The 22,225-nt window shown below is 46.8% G+C and overlaps 1 protein-coding gene and 1 long non-coding RNA gene across 2 annotated transcripts in view; one reads left to right on the top strand and one right to left on the bottom strand.

Annotated features, from left to right (window-relative positions):
- Positions 1 to 9,501: 9,501 nt before the first annotated feature.
- On the bottom strand, positions 9,502 to 15,848 carry LOC128347236 (uncharacterized). The gene is made up of 3 exons (XR_008317456.1): positions 15,594 to 15,848; positions 14,863 to 15,116; positions 9,502 to 10,556 (listed from the first exon to the last, which is right to left on the bottom strand). It is a non-coding gene; the product is annotated as an uncharacterized LOC128347236 (long non-coding RNA).
- The window catches only part of BAZ2A (bromodomain adjacent to zinc finger domain 2A), a 76,498-nt gene continuing 69,375 nt past the window's right edge, over positions 15,103 to 22,225 (top strand). Inside the window, exon 1 of the mRNA XM_053301545.1 lies at positions 15,103 to 15,242. The gene's annotated coding sequence lies outside the window, so the exon portion shown is untranslated. The remainder of the gene's footprint in view (positions 15,243 to 22,225) is intronic.

The raw sequence follows: 22,225 nt of genomic DNA on the forward strand, positions 1-22,225 counted from the left end.
GGCTGAATCTCTGCTGCGGGTGCTTAAACCATCTTTCATACCCAGGAACATGAAGAAGCTACTGAGTCAAGCCATCAGTCTGTCTAGCTCAGTATGGTCTACAATGACTGCAGTGGCAGCTGGTGGTTCCTGGGATTTGGGGGGGGGGGCAATGGGCAGGGCAAGTAATGGGTGGAGCCACAGGTAGTGAGAGGTGGAGGCCATTGTGGGCAGCTGCGGAGGTGGAGCCAGGACTAGGTGGGTAAAGGTAAAGTGTGCCGTTGAGTCGGTATCAACTCCCGGCAACCACAGAGCCCTGTGGTCGTCTGGTAGAATACAGGAGAGGTTTACCATGGACATCTCCTGTACAGTATGAGAGGATGCCTTTCAGCATCTTCCTATATCACTGCTGCCCACTATAGGTGTTTCCCATAGTCTGGGAAACATACTAGCGGGGATTCGAACCGGCAGCCTCAGGCTTGCTAGTCAAGTCATTTCCCCAATATGCCATCTAGGTGGGTGCCTTAGCAATAACTGGCAAAGGGCAGATTTGTAGCTCATGAGTGGGATCAAAATACACACACACACACACACACACACACACACACACACCTCAATTGCTCATCAGCAGAGTTACAGAGAAACATGGAAAGCATTAGTTGCTTTATAGTGCTTAACAGGACTACAGTAGTGTGTAGATTTGTATCTAACATGGCAGGATCAAAATACAAGTGCATGCACACACACAGACACACACACAGAGAACTGTACAAGCCACAAGTAAATCACAGACCAGCTACAAAAGTCTGCTTCTGTAGAGAGTAAATGCATTCTGAAGTCACCAAGGCAGCTCTCTTCCTGGTTATTTCAAAAATGAATAGTACTACTAATAAACAGCAACGACAAGAACAAACTCTGAGGAGCCAGAGTGGTATAGTGGTTAGTGTGCTGGACTAGCCTAGGGAAATCCAAGTTCAAATTCTCATTCAGCCATGAACTCACTGGGTGACTCTGGGACAGTGTCAGCATAATCTTCCTCATAGGGCTTGTTGGGAGGAAAAATGTAACCATGTGCAGCACTCTGGGCTTCTTGGAGGAAGCACAGGCTATACACATAAGAGTAAATAAATCTATATAAGCCACAAGTAAAGCAGAGACCAGCTATAAAAGTGGAGAACAAATGCACCCTGAAGTTACAAGGGCAGCTCTGCCTGCCTATTTAAAAAATGCATACATAAATTATAGAAAACCCACAGTTTTTTCAATGATACTTGCTGCAGCTAGGAACCATCTCCTGTAACTTAGAGGACACCATGAAAAGCAAAGATGCATGGGGACATCCTCTCTCTACTCCATGCCTGCTGAACTTCTGGGTGCCACTCTCTGCCCACCTTGGGTGCTCAGCACTTAGTCTGGGTGTCCATCCTAGCAAGCAACAAATGTATTGTTGTTATTGTTTTTTAAATAGGAGATAATTTCCTTAATATTTGCCCAATGAACTGTAACCCCAAGTGGACATATTAATGTTACAGATACTGGCCATAATCCAGAGGAAAACGTGGTTAGCTCTCTGCATAGAAAAAGGATTCTTAAAATCATTTTCCTTCCAACAGAATCCATTCCTTCTCCACACCTCATCCACATGGAAAGCCACTTCTGCAACTATTTGAAAAGCAGTTTGGACTCAGAAATCTATGCATATGCCCTAAAAGAACTTTCTGGCATCTTATGCAAGTTTCTAATCTAATTAGTCCAGTCTTACAGTTTGCTATACCTTTCAATGTTTTACGGCATGTCATTTTAGGAATGGGCCATAATGCTTTGCAGACAGATCAGAGAGAAAGCAGAGGTTGCATTCCTCCCCTCCAAACACACACAAACAAAGAAGCCAGCAAAGATCAGACTTACCAACAGCCAGTCAGCCTGCTCTCTAACCCAAATGGTGATTGGATTCTGAGTAGCTAAAAGAAAAAGACTTCCCCACCCTCTTAGCACTCTGATTGGTTACCTGAGGACTCATTCAACCCTGACTGGTGAGGGCAGCAAGAGGGACCTTCAAAGGTTATCACTAGCAGTACCGTCAGCACCTACAAGCCACCACAAGCAGCAGCGCTTGGCTGCTGCCACAGCTCTGGAACCTACCTGGCCTCTGCACATGTGCTGAGGCCATTTGCATGGTCAGCAACACCATGCTGACCACACAAATGGCCTCTGCGCATGCTGGGGGAGGGGAGCTGCTTGTGGTGGCTTGCAGCTGCCAGCAGTATCACCAGCAACTACTTTTTAAAAGGTACCTCTTGCTCGCTCTCTCTCTCTCTCTCTCTCTCTCTCTCTCTCTCTCTCTCTCTCTCTCTCTCTCTCTCTCTCACACACACACACACACACACACACACACACACACACACACACACACACCGCAGTGCTGCCCTCACCGTCCACCACTGGCTGACATGTTGTTACCCATCCAAATGCAAATCCAATCCAATCCTGCTTAGCAAAGCCAACAATTCATGTTCGCTACCACAAGACTGGCTGTCTGCCCCATCTTTCTGGATTAATGCTCCAGAACAGGGTTTCTTAACCGTGGGCCCCCAGATGTAGTTGGACTACGACTCTCAGAATCCTCAACCGCAATGGCTTTTGATTGGGGATTATGGGAGTTGTAGTCCAACAACATCTGGGGGCCCAAGGTTAAGAAACCCTGCTCCAGAACATCCACAGTCAAAGTGCAGGATTCAGTCACCTGCGATGCAACACAAAGACCCAACAGACACTAAGACATCTGGAAAGAATGGTTTTGTATCTCTTCCCACCACTCCAACATATGAGGTGGCCACAGTTTCGATTTGGGTCTCTTCTCTTCTGTACTCCATGACTTCTCAAACTTGAATTCCAATCCCAGTCTATGTTGTTGGACCACAATGGTCAGTGGCTGGAGATGGTGGGAGCTGTAGTCCAACAACTCCTGGGGACCAAGTTTAAGAACTCCTGCTCGACACCTTCTCAGCCTTGAAGAAGGAGGAGGAGGAGAGGAGGAGGAGGAGGAGGAGGAGGGCGAGGGCGAGGAGGAGGAGGAGGGCAAATAACAAAGGAATGTGTATTGTATAATTATGCACATCTAATAATCTGTTGTTATCAAAGACCAAGACTGAAGGTATTCAAACATGTGTTATGCTCCTCCATGGTTAATTAATCCTCCCATTTGGAGTTAGTGTGCTGGACTCCATTCTCTTCTGGTATTCTGTATTTCTATCCTCACAGGATGCCATTATACCTAAGGTTGCCAGCCATCCAGCATTGGCCTGGAGCCACTAGGAATCCATGTCAATCTCCTGGAGCTTTCCCAGATAGCAGGGTTTACTGTGGGTTTACAGCGAGTTCGAAGTTGTCCAAAAAACCCAAGGCAAAATGTGGATTTTTTAAAACCCTGGATATAAATCAGGCTATACTCTAACACGCAGTGAAAAACCCGAATTGTGTGTGAACTGCTCCCTGATAGCTCACAGGGACTTCAGGGTAAATCTGCCCAATATGTGAACATACCCCCTCCATTCTGGAGGAGATGTGAGCTAAAAGCCCTGTGTGGGAAACTCCCAGGCGACTATTGCAAGCAATCCCAGAGGTTTTAATGGCTTCTATTGGAGGGGGGGATTGAAAAAATACCGGCGGGTGGGGGTGGGAATGTCTCGGAATAGCTTAAGTCAGAGCAGACAATCCTGGTTTCAGTCTAGACCTGGTCTATGCTTGCAGCAGGAGGGTGGGACCGCATTCCGGCATAGGCCTGGTCTATGATGGCAGGAGGAGGGAATTGCAAGTTTTAATGCTCCCCTGCTTAAAGAATTGACGGCAAAGAGAAACCGACAACAGGAAGGAGTCGGCGAGTGGCAGACAGGAGAGCGAGTGTGAGTGGCCGAGACTCTTCATGCTGCTGGAGCAGCGCAGCGGGAGCTCTGAGAGAGGGTCTGGCACGGGCAAAGCCAGATATGGCAGACAAGCAGAGCGCACCCTAGGAAGGGGACACCACCATGGGAGGGAAAGAGGACAGGAGGGTGGTGCTGGTGGCGGCAAGGCAAACAAGTGTGCTCTGGGAGCAGGGGAAAGAGTGAAGGAGGGAGATTTCAGTGGGCCCCAGCCCAGGGGAAAGGCTGGAGAGGCAGGATGGGGCCGCAGTGAAGCAAAACAGCTGGTAACAGGGGTGGCAGTAGCACCAGCCCCAGCCCCAAGACCAAAGTTTGGGCGGTATATACATTTGATAGATAAACAAACAAACAAACAAACAAACAAACAAACAAATATAGCAATGTGCGGGGGGGGGGTAGTCTGCAGCTAGATTTGCCCCACCACCAGACTCTGCATGCCCAGCCCCGCTGCTTCTCTCCCTGTCACGACAGGCAACAAAGAACTGGCGGTGTGCAGGATAATGACATCACTGCCCAGCACGGTGCCAGGTGGTGACATCATTAGCCTGTGTTCTGGTTCTTTGCTGCCACCAGAGATGGGGAGAGAGGCAGGTGTGTGGCCGGGTGACTGCGAAGGCAGGCAGTGTGCAGTTCCCCAGGCCCTGGTTCCACTGAGTGGCCCATGTTTGCTGCACCCAGTCACCCAATGGTAGATCTTCCCTTGGTCAGCAGCAGGAGAGAGGAGGTGGGGCGGTAACAGGGAGCAGCAGCAGGCAGGTGGGGAGAGACACCTAAAGTGGAGGGGTCTATACTCATCGCCCTAGCTCACTCGCTGCCCGAGGCTATTGCCTCATTTTGCCTCATGGGAGTGCTGCCCTGAGTCCGAGTAATGATTCAGCACAGTGTCAAGTACTCCATGCAAATTGCAATATATTATCAACTGCAGTCAAATATTAATAATGAGAACAACAGGGTGGCATCTCAGACCAGACTACTGTCAGCCACTTTGAAAGGGGCTCAGATACTGCAGCTGGGACAGTTGTTGGTGTGAACTACAGGCTGGTTCTGCAGGGTTTAGTGCTCTCATCCGAGTTCATAGAAGTTACATCTCTTAGTGTGTGCCTCTTGCCATAGATGGAACTCATCTCTAGCACACACGCATGGACACCAAGACACTTTGCAGGGCAGTGCCTCATATTCCACACATCCGTAGCTGGACTTCGGTAATATTTTGTAAATCTAACCGAAGTTGCTGGCGCTGCCTTATACCAAGACAGTCCGTTGGTGGTCCATCTAGTACTGTCTACTAGAGATGTGCATGAACCAGTTTGGCGGTCCTTTTGCAGTTTGGCACGGGGGGGGGTACCTTTAAGGATTGGGAAGGGTGCTTGTTCCCCCCGCCAGTACTGTCCTTAAAACTGCTCTCTTTAAATGCACTTCCAGTTTGACACTGACCGGGGTAACAAGGAGGTACGCTGCCGCCCCACACCAGCAATTTTAAAGACAGCACTGGTGGGGGAAACAGAGGGGTGGGGGGAAGCATCCTTCACAATCCTTAAAAAGTAACCTGCCCCACACAGAACCGGCAATCTGCCGGTTTGTGCACATCCCTACTGTCTGCACTGACTGACTGGCAGCAACAGCTTCTCCAGGGTGTCAGGTACATCTCTGGCTCTACCTGGAGAGATGGCCAAGACTGAACTTACTTGGGACCTTCTGCCTGCAGAACAGAAGATGCTCGTCCACTGAGCTGTGGTCTTTGATAACATATTGTAAGACAGTTAGGGTTTTAAAAAACCTTTCTTCCCCCAAAGAACAAATACCCTTCTGGCTTTTAAACCAGTGGAAGATGGACCTGTTGTGGAATGCATGAATTGAACACAGGACACAGCAGGCAGAGAGAAGCCTTCGTCAGTGTAGAATAACGGAGTTCCTGGAGCTCAGGAAGGGTGTCCTTGTGATATGATGAGCCAGAGTTATACAAGTATGTCCCTGTTTTTACCTGTTGAAGGGTAAGCAGCGAAACTCTAACATGAATGGCTTGTGCTTCCGTGCACTCCCCATCCTTTGCACAGAGATCAAGGGGGAGGGGAGGGTCTGCCATTTTGCAGTTCGGCAACCTCTGAACAGCTTTCGCCTAGCAACACAATATAAGTGACTGGGGTTTCAAAATGACTTTTGCCCCATCACGGTTCAGATAGCACACCAAGAGCCTTTAGCGCCTGCCCTATAGCAATCAGGCTGACATATTCACAATTGCCCCTGCAATCAAATCTTGCTTCCTCTGGGACTTGCATCTTTCCTACCGTTTCTGCTGAAGCTGGCAGTCTCAATCATTATTAGCATATGATGTTCCATGCTCACCAAGCACCTAATTGCCAAGCTCTGGGGAGCTCTATATCACCCCTGGAGCTGCCTCTGATGCAGGTTTTATATACCCTTGAAAGCAAAAGGAGGAGGTTGGGAGGAAGGGATGCTTCTGAACCCTTAGCATGTAAGCATGAGGACTGCTCCATTCTGGTTTAGGAAGAGCCTAATCTAAGGCTTAATAAACCAGGGCTAGCCCCAACATTGTTTTCAGTGCCAGAGCTCAGAATGGGATTATTTGAAATAATCATAAAAGAGCATAGCTGAGCATGTACAGGTGTCACTGTCAGAACTCTTCCTTCACAGCCTGCCTTCATACAGCAGGAGTAGGGAAACAGGCTGCTAGCACAGGCATGGTCTATACTATAGCACACCTCTCTTTCAAAATTATCTGTTGGGCTAATCAGATCCAACCTTTGTGAGGAAGACACTCTTTTTAAAACAGCAATTGTCCACCAGTGACATTTAGCTTCCTCTGCAGCAGAAAAGGGAAGATGAAAGGGGATGTTTAGCTTTGAAGGAATGCTCCCCGCCCCCGATCATTTGAAACAAAACAAAACAGAGTTTCAGATTTGATACCTTTATTTGGTTGATTATATATGTCTTAGTTTACAGCTGGGGAACTCTGAAACGGAAAGGTAAGTCTCGAGGCTGGTCACGAAGCTCAGAATTCTTAAACACAAATCCAGCCACCCTTTGTTCATCTCTGTCAATCCCATTCTGTAGCTGGGGAATGCAGAGGCTGAGAAAAAGTGACTTTCCCATTAATGCTCCTCCCCTGCGTTACAGCTGTAGGAGGCCATTCACTTGTGCCACAATCCAGCAGAAAGTGAGGTGCACTTAAATCAATTGGTTTCAGTACAGTTAACTCTGTGTTACATATGGCCTCAGATATATAGCTATTATTTTGGAATGTCCTCCTTTTTGTTATTTAGGACTTTGTATTAATTTCATGTGCGTTACTTACCAATGCCATTGATTGCAATGATTTAATTCTGCCCCTGCTAATTGGGCAAAGAGGCACCTTTTTAACGTGGTGATGCTCTTTATTTAGCAGGGGGAGAGTAACTGGCCCTATCCCCTATCCACCCACAACACAGTACTTCCTGCGACTGTTGTTGGTGTTTATCTTACATTTCTTTTTAGATTGTGAGCCCTTTGGGGACAAGGATCCATTTTATTTATTTATTTCTCTATGTAAACTGCTTTGGAAACTTTTGTTGAAAAGTGGCATATAAATATTTGTTATTGTTATTAATTCTCAATTGATTGAGAATCAGAAATAATCCCAGTTAGACTTGGTTAATTTGATAGTCACATTTAAAAATTGTTTCTGGAATTGTTATTAGTTTATCAAGTTTTAAGATTGCTACTAAGAATTTCTACTAAGAATTTCTACTAAGAATAAGATACTAAGAATTTCATCATCACTCTTAAATTAAATTTCATTTTCTTTAATAAAGCAATTTAATCAGCCCAAATTAGCAAATGAATTTCAAATTAAAACCAAGTTAGGCTACTCATTTAAATTCTACTAAAGTGTATTAATTGTAATAGACGATAGAATTCAAATGTACTTCAAAGCAATTATTACACATTTATTTTTAGCATTTCTATACTGCCAGTCTCTACTGAAAATAATACTTGAAGCTGTTGAGGGGTGTGAGGAGAAACATTAAAGTCCTCACACAGCAGAGTATGATCTGATGGTATAGAGCGGGTGGTGGCGTCCCAGCTGCAGAGGGTCTTGGATGATACGGATTATCTGGACCCTTTTCAATCTGGCTTCCGCCCCGGGTATGGGACTGAGACTGCCTTGGTCGCTCTAGTGGATGACCTACGCCGGGAACTAGACAGGGGGAGTGCGTCCCTGTTGGGTCTGCTGGACCTCTTGGCGGCTCTCGATACCATCGACCACGGTATCCTTCTGGGCCGCATCTCGAGTATGGGAATCGGAGGACGGAGGTACTGCGTTGCAGTGGTTCCGGTGCTTTCTTGGGGAGAGGGTCCAGAAGGTGGTGCTGGGGGACTACTGCTCGGCTCCGTGGCCATTGGCCTGTGGGGTCCCAAAGGGTTCAGTTTTATCCCCCATGCTGTTTAACATCTACATGAAACCGCTAGGAGAGGTCATCCGGGGACTTGGGCTGATTTGTCAGCAATATGCGGATGACACTCAGCTCTGTCTCTCCTTGTTACCTGATCCTAGGGAGGCAGTGGATGTACTGAATTGGGGGCTGGAGGCCGTGATGGGCTGGATGTGGGCTAATAAACAGACTGAATCTGGACAAGACAAAGGTAATGTTGGTCAGTTGGAGAGCCAATCGGGATGAGGAGATTTTACCGGTTCTGGATGCGGTTGCACTCCCCATGAAGGAGCAAGTATGCAGCTTGGGGGTACTACTGGACCTGGCTCTGCTTTTGGAAGCTCAGGTGGAGGCGGTGGCCAGGGGTGCCTTTGCATGGCTTCGGCTAGTGCGCCAACTGCGTCCCTTTCTCGAGAAGACAGATCTGGCCACAGTTACCCACTCCTTAGTCACGTCACGGCTGAATTACTGTAACGCACTCTACGTGGGGCTGCCCTTGAAGAATATCTAGAAACTGCAGCTAGTGCAAAACACAGCAGCTAGGGTTTTATCCAGAACTGCCCGGTGGGAGCACATCACACCCATCCTGAAAGAGCTGCACTGGCTGCCAGTTCATTTCCAGGTCCAATTCAAGGTGCTGGTTTTGACCTTTAAAGCCCTTAATGGTTTGGGCCCGGGGTATCTGAGGGACCGTCTGCTCCCAAGGGTTGCTGCCCGCCTGACAGGGTCATCTGAGGGGGCTCTGCTCTGGGTGCCTACAATGAAGGAGGCTCGGCTGTCGTGAACTTGGGACAGGGCCTTCTCTGTTGCTGCCCCCAGACTTTGGAATGCTCTCCCAGTGGCCATTCGCTCCTCGGACTCCATCACAGTTTTTAGAAAGCTTCTTAAATCTTGGCTTTTTACCCAGGCTTTTACATGACTGTTTCTACTGCTGCTTCTGTGTGTTTTTACTTATTTATAGTTTTATGCTTGTATTTTATAGTTTTTAAATTAGATTTGTTTTATATGTTTAGCTTAATATTTTAATTGTCATTTTTATTGTATGTTTTTAAACTTTTGTAAACTGCCTTGAGGTTGTTTTTAATGAAAGGCGGTATATAAATTCAACAATAAAATAAATAAATAAATAAAATAAAGACATTTAGCCCAAGATATTAACTGGAGACTGTAGGTCGAGTTAAAAAAAAATCAAAGATGTATTCAGAAACTAAAACATCACATACTAAGAGAGAGCCATTGCACAACATACTCAAACAGGCCTTCAACAACAACTGAACAGTTCTGACTCTTAGCTGACCAAGTGAGACCTATTAACATGAGTCATAATGCCTCTAGTGGCCAGAAGAGGTTACTGCAGAGCTAAGAGCAATGCTTTAGAATCCTCACTTCTAACAGAAGCAATGTACAAACTTTCTAAAGGAAAGCAATTTAAGAATCACCATTGAAATAAACCATACTTATATCTAACATCAGAGCAAAACAGAAGCAAGGCAAAAAGTACTCAATAGGCACATGCAGCCCAATTTTATGTATGTTACTCAGTGGTAACTCCTGTGTTTAGTGTAAAATACTGTAAATACTTGGTGCCAGAGGTTCAAGCACATGACTCCCATTGGGGGCAAGTCTTTACCACTTCCCCATGACAAAATCATCATATTTGGTTGGGCGATGTATAACTCTGCCACTCCCAGTATGTAATACAGTCTCTTAAGGTATCTCCATCTCTTCGGAAGCTTCAGATAGATATCCACAACTCTGTGGTGCTGGTACATGGCCCTCTTCATTCTGATCTGGTGATCATATACAGTAGTATGGTGCCAAGTCTGAACTTTCTACACAGGCATAGTCATTGCAAACACCAAATGTGTCATCACATGACCCAGTAATAGGTAAAGCACGATCTTTTCTTAAATGTCTCCTATTTCTCCTCAGTATTGTTCCATTAGATGTACGCTCCCAGCTCATCCCTCCTGGCTGTGACACTGGCTGGTATCCAACCTGTCTTTGTCTGCATGTAAACCTTTTCACCTACCGAAATGGTGGCAAGGGAGCGGTCCCTTTATCATAGTACAACTTTTGCTGCTGTTGAAGTTGATGTAAATGCGCAGATACTCCAGTAGTCGGTATATGGGCCAATACTTTTGATGTAGCCGGTAATGTGCTGCATAGAAGTCGACCCATCAACGGCTGAGCTGGTGCAAAAGAAAGGCCAATAACTGGCATATTCCTTAAAAAAAAAAAAAGCCAAATGAGGAACTGTACCATCCTGCATAGCCTTCCTAAGCATATACTTGACAGTCTGAACCATATGCTGCACCAGCCTATTTGACTGAGGATAACTGGAGCTTGAATGAGTCAGGATGATGCCCCACTCCTCAGCAAACTGTTTCATCACTCCGCTTGCAGAAGGCACATGATCTGAAATAATCTCCTTTGGGATACCATGATGGGCAAATATGGCTTTCATCTGTGCCACTACTGTAGAGGCTGATTTATCAGGGAGATGGAGAACTTCAGGATATGTAGAGTAGTAATCTGTTATTAGAAGGTGGGAATGGCCCTTTAATGCAAATATACCTGCTGCTACTTTTAACCAAAGAAGATCAGGGATCTCGTGAGGTATCATAGGCTCCCTATGATTATTGGGCTGCAGCAATGTTCTCTCTAACAGGGATTCCTAGATGTTGTTGACTACAACTCCCAGAATCCCCAGCTGCAATGGCTTTTGTTTGGGGATTCTGGAAGTTGTAGTCAACAACATCTGGGAATCCCTGTTAGAGGAAACACTGGGCTGCGGTGCCTGAAATTGTGGGCAATTCCTTGTCCACTGTTCTATGTGGGCGTTCATATTTGGCCAGTACATAAGGGAGTGGGCTTTAGTTTTTTGTTTTTGTTTTTGTTTTTTTGCTGAACCCCTTGATGTAAAAGGTGCAATAATTTCAACATCTTCTCTCGTGCACCTTGTGGAACAATAATCTTCAAGCCAGTCAGTAATAAGTCATTTCAATAGTGGTGTGCATGGATCCAGAGCCCTTCGAGCCAATGGTGTGTGTGTGGGGGGGGGTAGCTTTAAGGACGGGGGAGTGTGCCCTTCTCCCCTTTCCAGCACTCTGTATAAAAATAGTTCGGCGGGTGCGCACATGTCGCATGCATGCAAGCACACACACATCATGCATGTGTGCAACGTGCACTCACCTGCGACGTGCACACGCGTGCTGGGTACTTCCATCCATTTCCACTCCGGGGATCAATTGGGCAATATGGAGGTATGCTGTTGCCCTGGTGGACGACTTTTACACAGAGCACTGGAGGGGGAAGCCCCATCCCTAAAGCTATCCCCCTCACCTTCAAACCAGCAAAACTGCCAGTCTATCAAACTAGTTTGGAGGTCCGTAAAAGGGCCTCTGAACTGGTTCATGCACATCCCTAATTTTCAATCCTAATTTGATCTTTCAAGGGCCAGTACACTTTGAGCTCAGGCTTAGCTTGTTTCCACTTCTATGGCCAGAAATGCTGAACTTTATGACCTTGAAGAATTGGGTCAACATTAGTACACACTTGTGACTGATGGAGTAACTGGTCACCAATCGGATCAATCTCTTTAAGTCCATAAACCTCCTTCTCATCTCTAGATCTATATCATCATCATCATCTGACGAGTTGGATGGAGCTGCTCTCGACAATGTGTCTGCTATATAAATTTTTATTTATTTATTTATTTATATTTTATTTATTTTACATTCCATATCCCGCTCTTCCTCCCAGGAGCCCAGAGCGGTGTACTACATACTTAGGTTTCTCCTCACAACAACCCTGTGAAGTAGGTTAGGCTGAGAGAGAAGTGACCGGCCCAGAGTCACCCAGTGAGTATCATGGCTGAAGGGGGATTTGAACCCGGGTCTCCCCAGTCCTAGTCCAGCACTCTAATCACTACACCACCCTGGTTCTCAAGGATATACATATCCTTGCCCTTAGTACAAACAATATGTATGTCATATTTTTAAGCTGCAATGCCATTCACTGTAGTCTTGCTGGAGCTTTTCCAATTTAGTAAATATGGCTTCCAAGGGTTTATGGTCCGAATGAACAAGAACTGGGGCACCAAACACATACTGATGAAACTTCCTCATAGCAAAGACAATAGCCAAGAGCTTCTTCTCAATTTGTGCATAATTCTTTTCAGCCATGGTCAGGGCCATGGTCAGGGCCAGACATGCACCTAAGTTATCTTTGGATGCATCTGCCTGAACATATAATTGTTCCTTAGGATAAAAAAAATTGAAGCATTGGGGCCATTGCAATCACTGACTTCAGGTTATCAGAGGCTTGTTGCAGGGGCGGAGCCACCATTGGGCCAACGGGTTCAAAGAACCTGGGCCGGTGGCCAATCAGGAGCCGCGAGAGTGGCCCCGACACGCCCCCCGCATCTGATGTCAGACGTGGGGGCGGTAGTTTAGCTCCCGAGCGGGGGCCGCGCGGCCCCTTCGGGAGCTAAACTAAGGCTGGCACTGCGTTTGCAGCGCCAGCCAGGAGTGGCTCTTCCCTGCAAAGGCAGGGAAGAGTTGCTCCTGGCTGCGTGCTGCAAACGCAGCGCCAGCCTAACTAGCTCCTGAAGGGGCCACGTGGCCCCTTCAGGAGCTAAGACTGGGGCTGCCTTCGCACGGGCCACCCGCGGGCTGGCTATGCCCCGGCTTGTTGATAAACTGAGTCCCATTGCCAAATAAGATCCTTTCATAAAAGGGCTCTCAAGGGTGCTGTCAGAGCTGATTCATTAGGAATATACTGAGAAATATATTGTATCATCCCCAAAAGTCTCCGAACACCCTTCTTATCTACTGGTGAAGGCATTTGTCTTATTGCTTGCACTTTGTCATCATCAGGCTGCACACCATCTTTTGATAAAACACGTCCCATGTACTTGACTTTATCAACTAAATACTGAACTTTAGTTGGATTGAACATGCCCTTGTCAAAACTTGTTTAAGAACTGGTCTCTTAAAGCTGTTTGCTTTGCTGAAGTCTTCCTTGCCTTACTCAATAAAGGGGCTTGCATTTCCTTCTGGCTTGCATGGGCATTGGAGTCTCAGTGGCCATTGCAAATGCTTGTGCATGAGTAAGGGCTTGAGCTCTGCAAATATCTATTGCTTGAGAGAGCATAAGATCTAACAATTTTTCCTTCAGTTTGCAATCAGGAATGCTGAAAACAATTTTATCTCTTATCATCAGGTCTTCTGAGGCTCCAAACTCACAATCTTGTGCTTTACTTCTTAACTGGGTATCAAAACGATCAATTCCCTCTGCTTCAACATATTTGATCTGCCAGAACTGATAGCATTCAAACACTGGGTTTTTCAACAGCAGGAGGGAGGGCATGCCTTCAGTGTTCTCTCAAATTTTTTTCATCTATGTGCAGAATTAGAAATGTTCAGGGTGGCAGTATCAAGGCACTGCGTGCGCACATGCATTAAGGGTGGGGCCTTCCTGATTCAACCTGAGTGGCATCTAAAATTAACTTAGTGGACATTAAAAATGTGTGAGTGCACGCACATGCGCATGCCTTAGAGGGAACCCTGTGTGCCTTCACTTGAGCCCTTGCCTGTGGGTTTCCCAGAGGCATCTGGTGGGCTAGTGTGGGAAACAGAGTGCTGGATGACATGGGCCTTGGACCTGATCCAGCAAGGCATGTTCTTATGTTCTAATTACAGTCCCATTGTGGCACATGAGCTTGGAGGTAGGCTTGCTTACTGAGTTACACATTTCAGTTGGTCCTGAGCTTCTGTGATGGCACCAGAAGGGGCAAAGTGCATTTATGGGTGGGTGAGCAGCATCCTGCATGTTAGATTTCTGAAACAGAATTGAGGGGCAGGTGGGGGGACAAACTATTTGTCTAGGGGTGCTTTTTGCCCCCCCCCAGCCGCCCTTGTAGGGCTTGTCTTTCCCACCACACCATGTCATTCAACATGTGGCTGCTGACCCCCGCCCATAACTAATCTAGCCCAATCCTGTGCATCTTCACTTAGAAGTCAGCCCCAGTGTGCACTCAATGGTATTTATTCCCACCCAGACAAATGTGCATAGGATTTCTGGCAAGAGAGCAATCTTTTATATCTACTACTGTGACTATTTCAAGTATTTATAGACCACTTTTCAGCCAAAACAAAAAAGGCCTCAAAGCCGTTTACCCAGAAAAATAAATGGCTCCCTGTCCCACAAGGGCTCACAGTCTGCAAAGAGACACAAGGCAGACTCTGCCAGCAGCCCCTGGAGGGATGCTATGCTGCGGTTGAAAAGAGACAGTTGCTCTCCCCCTGTGCTAAATATAAGAGAATCGCCACTTGGAAAGCTGCCTTCTGGGCTCAGTTAGCTGCACGCAGGCAGGGGTCCTACCTAAAGGGATCTTGCGGCTTCCTCCCCCGCCCGCCCCCCCCCCGCCCGTGCATCCCCTCCATGCCTTGAAGACTCGGAGTACCAACGTCGCTGTATCCCTGTTTCACCCGCGTGACATGCCCCATTAGCGGGGGAAGGTTCCCTACCGATGGGCATCTTCCCTCCTCTCCCTTTACCGGATGGAGCCTCCTGTGTCCTCATTTCAGTAGGCTGGGCGGGGGTTGCCCCCTTTTGCAGTCTTCGTCGTTTCTTCCTTTTGCCTGCAAATGGCTCCTACACCTTTAAATAATTCATAGCGCGGTCTTTGCCTCTGCCTCCTGCATGGGCTGGGGAGGAGGCAGTAGCAACAGCAGCAGCAGCCCGAGCCTGGTGACATCAGCGCGAGGGCGTCAACAGCCACCTGCTCCCAGCCAGAGAGAGAGGGAGGAAGAGAGAAACTGCTGGGAACCCCCTAGGACCCTCCTGCTCCTCCTCCCAGCCCAATCTCCTCCCCACCCCATCCTTGGGAGAAAGCCTCCTCTGCCAGGTAAGGGGTACCGGTTGCATGGATCGCATGGGGGTAGTGTGGTGGGGTGCGTGCGTGCGTGCGTGCGGGGAACCCCAGGTGATCCCACCGAGCTGATCCGATCCGATCCAGCCTGGGACTCCTTGCTTCCCCATTAGGAGGCTTTCCCTCCGCTTCCTCTGCCCGCAGCAGCTGCCGTTTGGAGTCTCCTGGGTCCCAAAGGCAGAAAGATTCGGGGCGGTTTCTCTCTTCCATGACACTCTTCTCTGAAGTCAGGACGCAGGAGAGGGACAGATCTGGCGGGGAGACTGGGGAAGCCGGGGCGCTATATCGAGTCCCTCCCCCGCCCCCCCCCCCCGCCCCACGCCTTACAGAAAGGAAATTCCAGTTGGACGGTGCTCCTGTGAAGCTAGGACTCCGCGGGGGTTTTGTTTCTTCACTTGTTTGGAGTTTGTTTTTGGTCATTCGTGGGGTGGCTGGTTCTTGCAACCCAGCCCCAAACCAGCAAACAAATTGCCCTTAAAACAGTAACTCCAGATTAAACCCGGAAAAGTAGTTAGAATCTGAGTGCTGGTGAGTTACAGGGAATGACCTGGGAATCCAGACCAGAAGATGCGAGACGGTCGGGTGGTGGTTAGAGCGACTTGCAAGGACGGCTGGGTAATGCTCTTAAAAGGACATCGCGCTGCCCGCTCCCGCCCCCCTTTCTTTTGGCACCTCCCTTCTAGACTCTTCCTGCCTTAGCTTATCACTCGTGGTCCATTAGAAATCTGACCCCGATGTTTATCGTTCATGACTGAGGAAACAGACTGGGCTGGAATTGCGGGGCCAGTTGGTCTGTGGGACAGAACTCCAATGCGGCGGGGAATGGGAGGGAGAGTTCGTGGAGAAGAGCAGGGGTGGTGAGCAGAGTGCCCGGCTGTCTGTGACCTCTCCTAACCGTTCTGGGGGGTGATGTGTACTGTGGGGCTGCACTCTCTGTCACCACACCTTTCTCTTCCATTTTGACTATTCTGGGTTGGGCTGACTTTTGTGCAACCCATGCAGTGATATGGCTTTGCCTACAGAGCTCATGCATTAATTAATGAGATTTCCAGCTCTAGGATTTGGGATCTTTCAGGGAAGATGCCGTAGTGGGTCCCTTTAGCTTGGAAAAGGTGGGTCATCATGCACACTGAGAATTCTCTTGCACAGCCTCGTGGGTGCTGCCTTTCAAGCAAGGATGGTGGGGCTGTGGACCTTTTTCCAATCTGGGGACCTCAGCAGTGTTCCCTGTAAGAGGGATTACCAGATGCTGTTGGCCAGGGGTGTAGCTATAATTGAGTGGATGGGTTAAAAGAACCCAGGGACCTCCGCTCCCAAGGGCCCCCAACTCCACTCCTCCCAGTTTTCTTCATTATCTCCCTCACTCCAAGGGGCTGTTGGGGAGAAGGGCAAACACAGCCTCCCTCACCTAGCTTTGCCCCTGCTGTTGACTACAGCTCCCACAATCCCCCGCGACAATAGCCTTTATCTGAGGAATATGGGAGTCGTAGTCAACAACATCTGGGAAACGGTCTTACAGGGAACACTGGGCCCCTGCTGCCTGGCCGTGCCACCCTCTGCAACCAATCCTGCTGCAGGAAATCCTCATCTGTTTTGGAGTTATCTGACACCTTCTACAACTGCCTCCCAATATCCTAACAAGAGTGGCTGTGGGGGCGGGGAATACCCCCCAGGGAAGTAGTTTGCCCTCCACCTGCGCCCTCTCCCCCCAATTCTGCTTCCGAAATATAATATGTGGGACACAGCTTGACCACCCAAGTGCAGCTTGGGAGTACTACTGGACCCGGCTGTGGTTTTGGAAGCTCAGGTGGAGATGGTGGCCAGAGGTGCTCTCACACAGTTTTGGCTAGTGTGCCAGCTGCGTCCCTTCCTTGAGAAGGCAGATCTGGCCACAGTTATCCACACCTTAGCACGTCATGGCTGGATTACGGTAACGCGCTCTACATGGGGATACTCTTGAACAATATTTGGAAACTGCAGCTAGTGCAAAATGCGGCAGCTAGGATTTGATCCCGACCTGCCTGATAGGATCATATTACACCCATTTTGAAAGAGCTGCACTGGCTACCGAAACTGCCTTTTCCCCAGGTCCAGTTCAAGGTGCTGGTTTTGACCTTTTCAGCTTTTAATGGATTGGGCCCTGAATATTTGAAGGACTGCCTGCTCCCAAGGGTTTCTGTCCATTTGACAAGATCATCAGAGCGGGTGGCTGTAGAGCAGGGATTCTCAACATTGGGTCCCCAGAAGTTATTGGACTTCAACTCCCATAATCCCCAACCAAAGGTCGCTGGGGCTGGGGATTATGTAAATTGAAGTCCAGTAATATCTGGGGACCCAACGTTGAGAATCCCTGCTGTAGAGCACACGGGACAGGGCCTTTTCAGTCATTGCCCGCAGGCTTTGGAATGCTCTCCCAGCTGGCATCCACTCCTCAGCCTCCATTAGTTTTTAGAAAACAAATAAAAATGTAGCTCTTTATCTTGGCTTTTGTATGAGAGTACAGTTTTTGCTGCTGTTTTGTGTGTTACTGTTTTATATAGATTTTTAAACTTTTAAATAGAGTTTATATTTATATTTAATATCTGTACTTTTTGTATTTTAATTGTGCATTGTTTTAATTATATTGTAAAACGCTTTGGGGTTATTTTAATGAAAAGTGGTATAGAAATCAAACAAACAAATAAATGTACTTTGCACCTTCTGTGTACCCCCCAATATTTTTCTGGTGCTGCCACTGTAATCTAAATATGTAGAGTTGGTTCTTAAGGTTAGTCCAAATTCACAGCGTGGCTATAAACAGTCTCTTCAGATGAAACTAGTTTATATATGACCAGGGATATTCTTCTGCAGGGCTGTATGGTAACTTGTGGCCTTGGCCATAGCATACTTCAAGTAAAATGGGACTGTGCATGTATGTGCATGTACATCCATCAAAATACAACTTTTTGGCATGACTAGGCTGGGCAGCCAAGCAGTCATGAATTTCCAGAATCCCCCATCTGCCCAAGGCAGTTGGGGGATTTATTATTAACTGAATTATTAACTGTAGTTCCCTTGAACTGTGGACTGGATGCTTCTGGGTTTGTGTGTCCTGTTAGTGTTAGAAAGTGTGATGTCTTGTAGGCATACAGTACTTGAAGGTCCGCCTGTAGTGCATTGCAAAGCATACTGCAGCAGGAAAAGGTAGATTCTGCGCCATGTGCTTTATTTATCTTATTTGGTCTAACTGTGCATGCACCACTTAATGGTGGTTTTCTTAGTCCTAGAAAGAGCCAGTGAACTAAGTTCAAGGCCCCATTCTGAAGCCCCTACCTCAACCATTAGACACTTTCTTTGTCCATTTCTCTTGCTTCTGAGATTTCAGCAGGCATTGCTCCCCTCTTTATTTTTACTTTTTATTTATTTTTACATTTACATCCCGTTCCTCCTCCAAGGAGGCCGGAGTGGTTTATATGGTTAGGAGAGAAGTGGCTGGCCCAGAATCACCCAGTGAGTTTTGTGGTCAAATGGGAATTGGAACCCCAGTCTCCCCAGTCCAGGTTCAGCACTCTCAGCACCATGCTGACTCAGTCAAAGATGAAGGTCTCAGGAAATGGAATTCTGTCCCAGTTACCACATTCTGTGCTTTTCTCTGCTCTCTAGAGGCATCCCAGCAGAGACAGCACCAATGTTCCCTCTAATTTTATTCTTCTGTGTGTGGAATGAGTTTTGTTCTGGGCAGCAGTATCAAGGCAGTGTGTGGGCTGCTTCAGAATGGGGCCTTCCTGATTCAACCTGAGTGGGATCTAACATTAATTGAGCGGGCATTAGAAACAACAACTTGTGTGCGTGCACACATGTGCACGCTTAGAGGGACACCACCCTTATTAATGAGGGACAACAACTCTCCTAAATGGGAGACTTCAACACCTTTCTACTAAATATTAATCATGCTGGTTGCTGACTGAAATAAAGAGATTATTATTATTAATCTGAAGTAATATTTTATGGAACATTGCTAGACTGGGAATGAGGCCATAGCTCAGTAATAAATGACATGGTTTGCACATGACTACGATTGTGAATATTTATATATTGCTTTTCAACAACAAAATGGTATGTATATGAAAGGTCCTAGGTTCACCTCTGGCATCTCCAGTATAAATAAATAAATAAATAAATAAATAAATAAATAAAATGTGTGTGTGTGTGTGTGTGTGTGTGTGTATATATATATATATATATATATATATATATATATATATATATATAAAGGGTTAGGTATTAGGTGATGCGAAAGACCTCTTTCTGAGCTCCTGGAGAGTCATGAGCCGTCAGAACAGACAGTGCGGGTGGAACAGTGGTCTATTTGGTATAAGGCAGCTTCATTTAACTTTGTGAAAGATGTGGCTGGCTTTTAGAAGACCTTGGATTTCATAGCAGCTAGTAACTATTAATGGGATGTTTAGAAACGAGAGAGATCAATTTTGTGGGACAAAATTGGCCTTAAATAAAGTAAATTTCCCATCAGCTGTGTACTGTCAAGGAAGGGCAGGGAAGCCTGTGGCATAGGTGCCTATTTTATTGTGTATGGTAGAGAGGGACAACATCTACTCAGATCCCTTCCAAGTTGTTAAATAGAGTTGCTAGTTACCTGCCACCAGATCTGCTAAACCCTCTTTAACAAGAAGTTCAATCTTGGAGTACCTGGATGGTTAATTAAGTTTAACAAACCTTGGTTTGTGATCAACAGCAAATTAGAATTGGAAGCTGTGGTCTGAAGTGGGCTTCCAAACCATACTCTGCACTAAGGATCATTTGGAACAATGTCTGAACTGACAAACCATAATTATGGCTGTTGCTCCAACTCTGAAGGCCACCACAGCTAGAGATGGGAATATGAGCAGACAGAAGAATATGAAAGTTGACAAGCAGCTAACTCCTGATCGCCGGCATGTTGAGAATCTCAAACCATGGTTTGGGTTCTAAACTATGGATGATATCAATAATAATAACTCTGTTTGTTAGCTGCCCCATAACACATTGAACTGAGCCACTGTGTCCTTAAGTGGCATCCAGAATGGAAGTGCACTCTTGGAGTACTCCACATGCTATGCCACACCTTTTGGAAGGATAAACAGAATGGTTGGATTCAGATATAACGCCGTAGTCGAGGGATAGTGGAATTTTCCATGTCTCCACAGAGCAGCCATGTCAAGACCATGTACATGTCTAAAAGACGTGTGGCCTGATTGTATGCATGTTTACTTGGAAGAAAGTCCCACTGAGAGTTCACCTTGACTAACTCTGAACTAAGTGTGCAAAGGACAGCAGCATTAGGTACATAGTGCTACATTTAGCAAAAGACCTGTGCGCTTTTACCAGTACACTTGAATGAAGAGTGAGTATTTTCTGTGTTCTTGCATTGCACCAGGTTACTTTAGTAGTTGCCTGGTAGCCTGTGGCAAGTAAGAACTGCCTTCAGAAATCTGACTAGACTTGGAAGTGGTGGTAAACTGGAAAAGTGGCTTCATTCTTTCAGGCCACGGATGTACCCCAAAGACATCAGTTTGTGTTTGTGGATAGTTGTTACAGATAGTTGTATCGTGTGAGCAGTGGACTGGGACATTTATTTGATGTCTGCAAGGAACTTTTTTGTGGACTTCATTACTTATCTCAACCTCCTCCTCAAAATCACAGTTTTAGTGTTTACTTTTAGTGATCACAGCTTTAGTGTTTACTTTTAGTTTGCTTTATTGTATACAATTGGCATAAACTGATGTTGTAAGCCACCTCATGCAACTGAGGAAGGGTAGGCTATACATGTTTTATATCTATCTAAGGGGTGTGGGTGAACCACTCCTAGGTTTGGGTGTGATGTCTCAGAGAGTCACTCAAGAAGTGTCTGTGTGTGCAATTTTTCATGTTCTACTGGTAATGTTCTATTGTTTTCTACTGTTCTACTGTTTTTCATGTTCTGCTGGACAGGACTTTCTTTGGTGTTGTGTGTGGAGAGGGGGTGTTTCTTCCTGCTGATTCACTGAAAGGAACAATCCCTGACTTTTCTTGGATTGTGTACCTCAGCCTAGAGATAAAGTGGCACAGAGAGAGGAAGTGTGTTAGAATCTGGTCACAGGGGGATGTTGGTATGTTTAGAAGCTAGGGCCAGGGATGAAGTAGTAGGGCCAGGGAGTATGCTCAAGTGAACCTATATCCTCACGTTTCTCTGTTGGGAGACATGGGCGATCTAGTTTGTTTGGAAGGTTGGAATGGTACAGCAGAAGTGAAGGGGGTGATTTCATGTTTGAGAAGCATGGCCTTAGCTCAAGTCCTGATAGACCACATGGGTCCAAGTATCCTTCCCATTTGAACTCTGTAGCTCAAACAGCTGCCATCTGTATGGGGGTAACACTATCTACCCATGTGGAGAGACTTAGGTGTTTGTGTGTATAGCAGTTGGAATGAAAAGCTGGCTGTTTTTCCCTTGTAGGCTCACCATCACTTAACATGGATGAATTCCTTCTTAATGTGCTCTGAATCACCCTGTGCAATACTCGCAGTCTGGGTGACTCCAAAGTGGGCAGGCATTTCTCTCATCCTTTTAAAGTGCATTTGTGGGGATTTTAATCCCGATCATTGTAAGTATTCCAGATTATTAATCTGAAGTAAAAAGGCCTGGCCCTGGATGGAATAACCCTTCCTCGTGCATTTCTCCCTGCCTGGGAAAATGACCTAAGCCGCTGCGGTCAGGGCAGGAATGCTCTTGTGCTGGTCTGTCTCTGTGTGTGACTCAAGCAGGCAGAAAAGAGGATCGCTCCAGCGGAAGGCCTTGGGGAGGGTGTGTTTGGGTTCCCGTCTGCTGCTGCACCGTCATCACCGCCACTACTTTGCTGTGTGGAAAGGGAAGTGTTTGGCTCTAGCAGCTGGGCAAGGCTGAGGAAGAGGAGGGGCTCTCGTACAAAAGCCAAGCCATCTGTCTC

The sequence above is a fragment of the Hemicordylus capensis genome, chromosome 2, assembly GCF_027244095.1.
Source record: "Hemicordylus capensis ecotype Gifberg chromosome 2, rHemCap1.1.pri, whole genome shotgun sequence".
NCBI classification, from domain to species: domain Eukaryota; kingdom Metazoa; phylum Chordata; class Lepidosauria; order Squamata; family Cordylidae; genus Hemicordylus; species Hemicordylus capensis.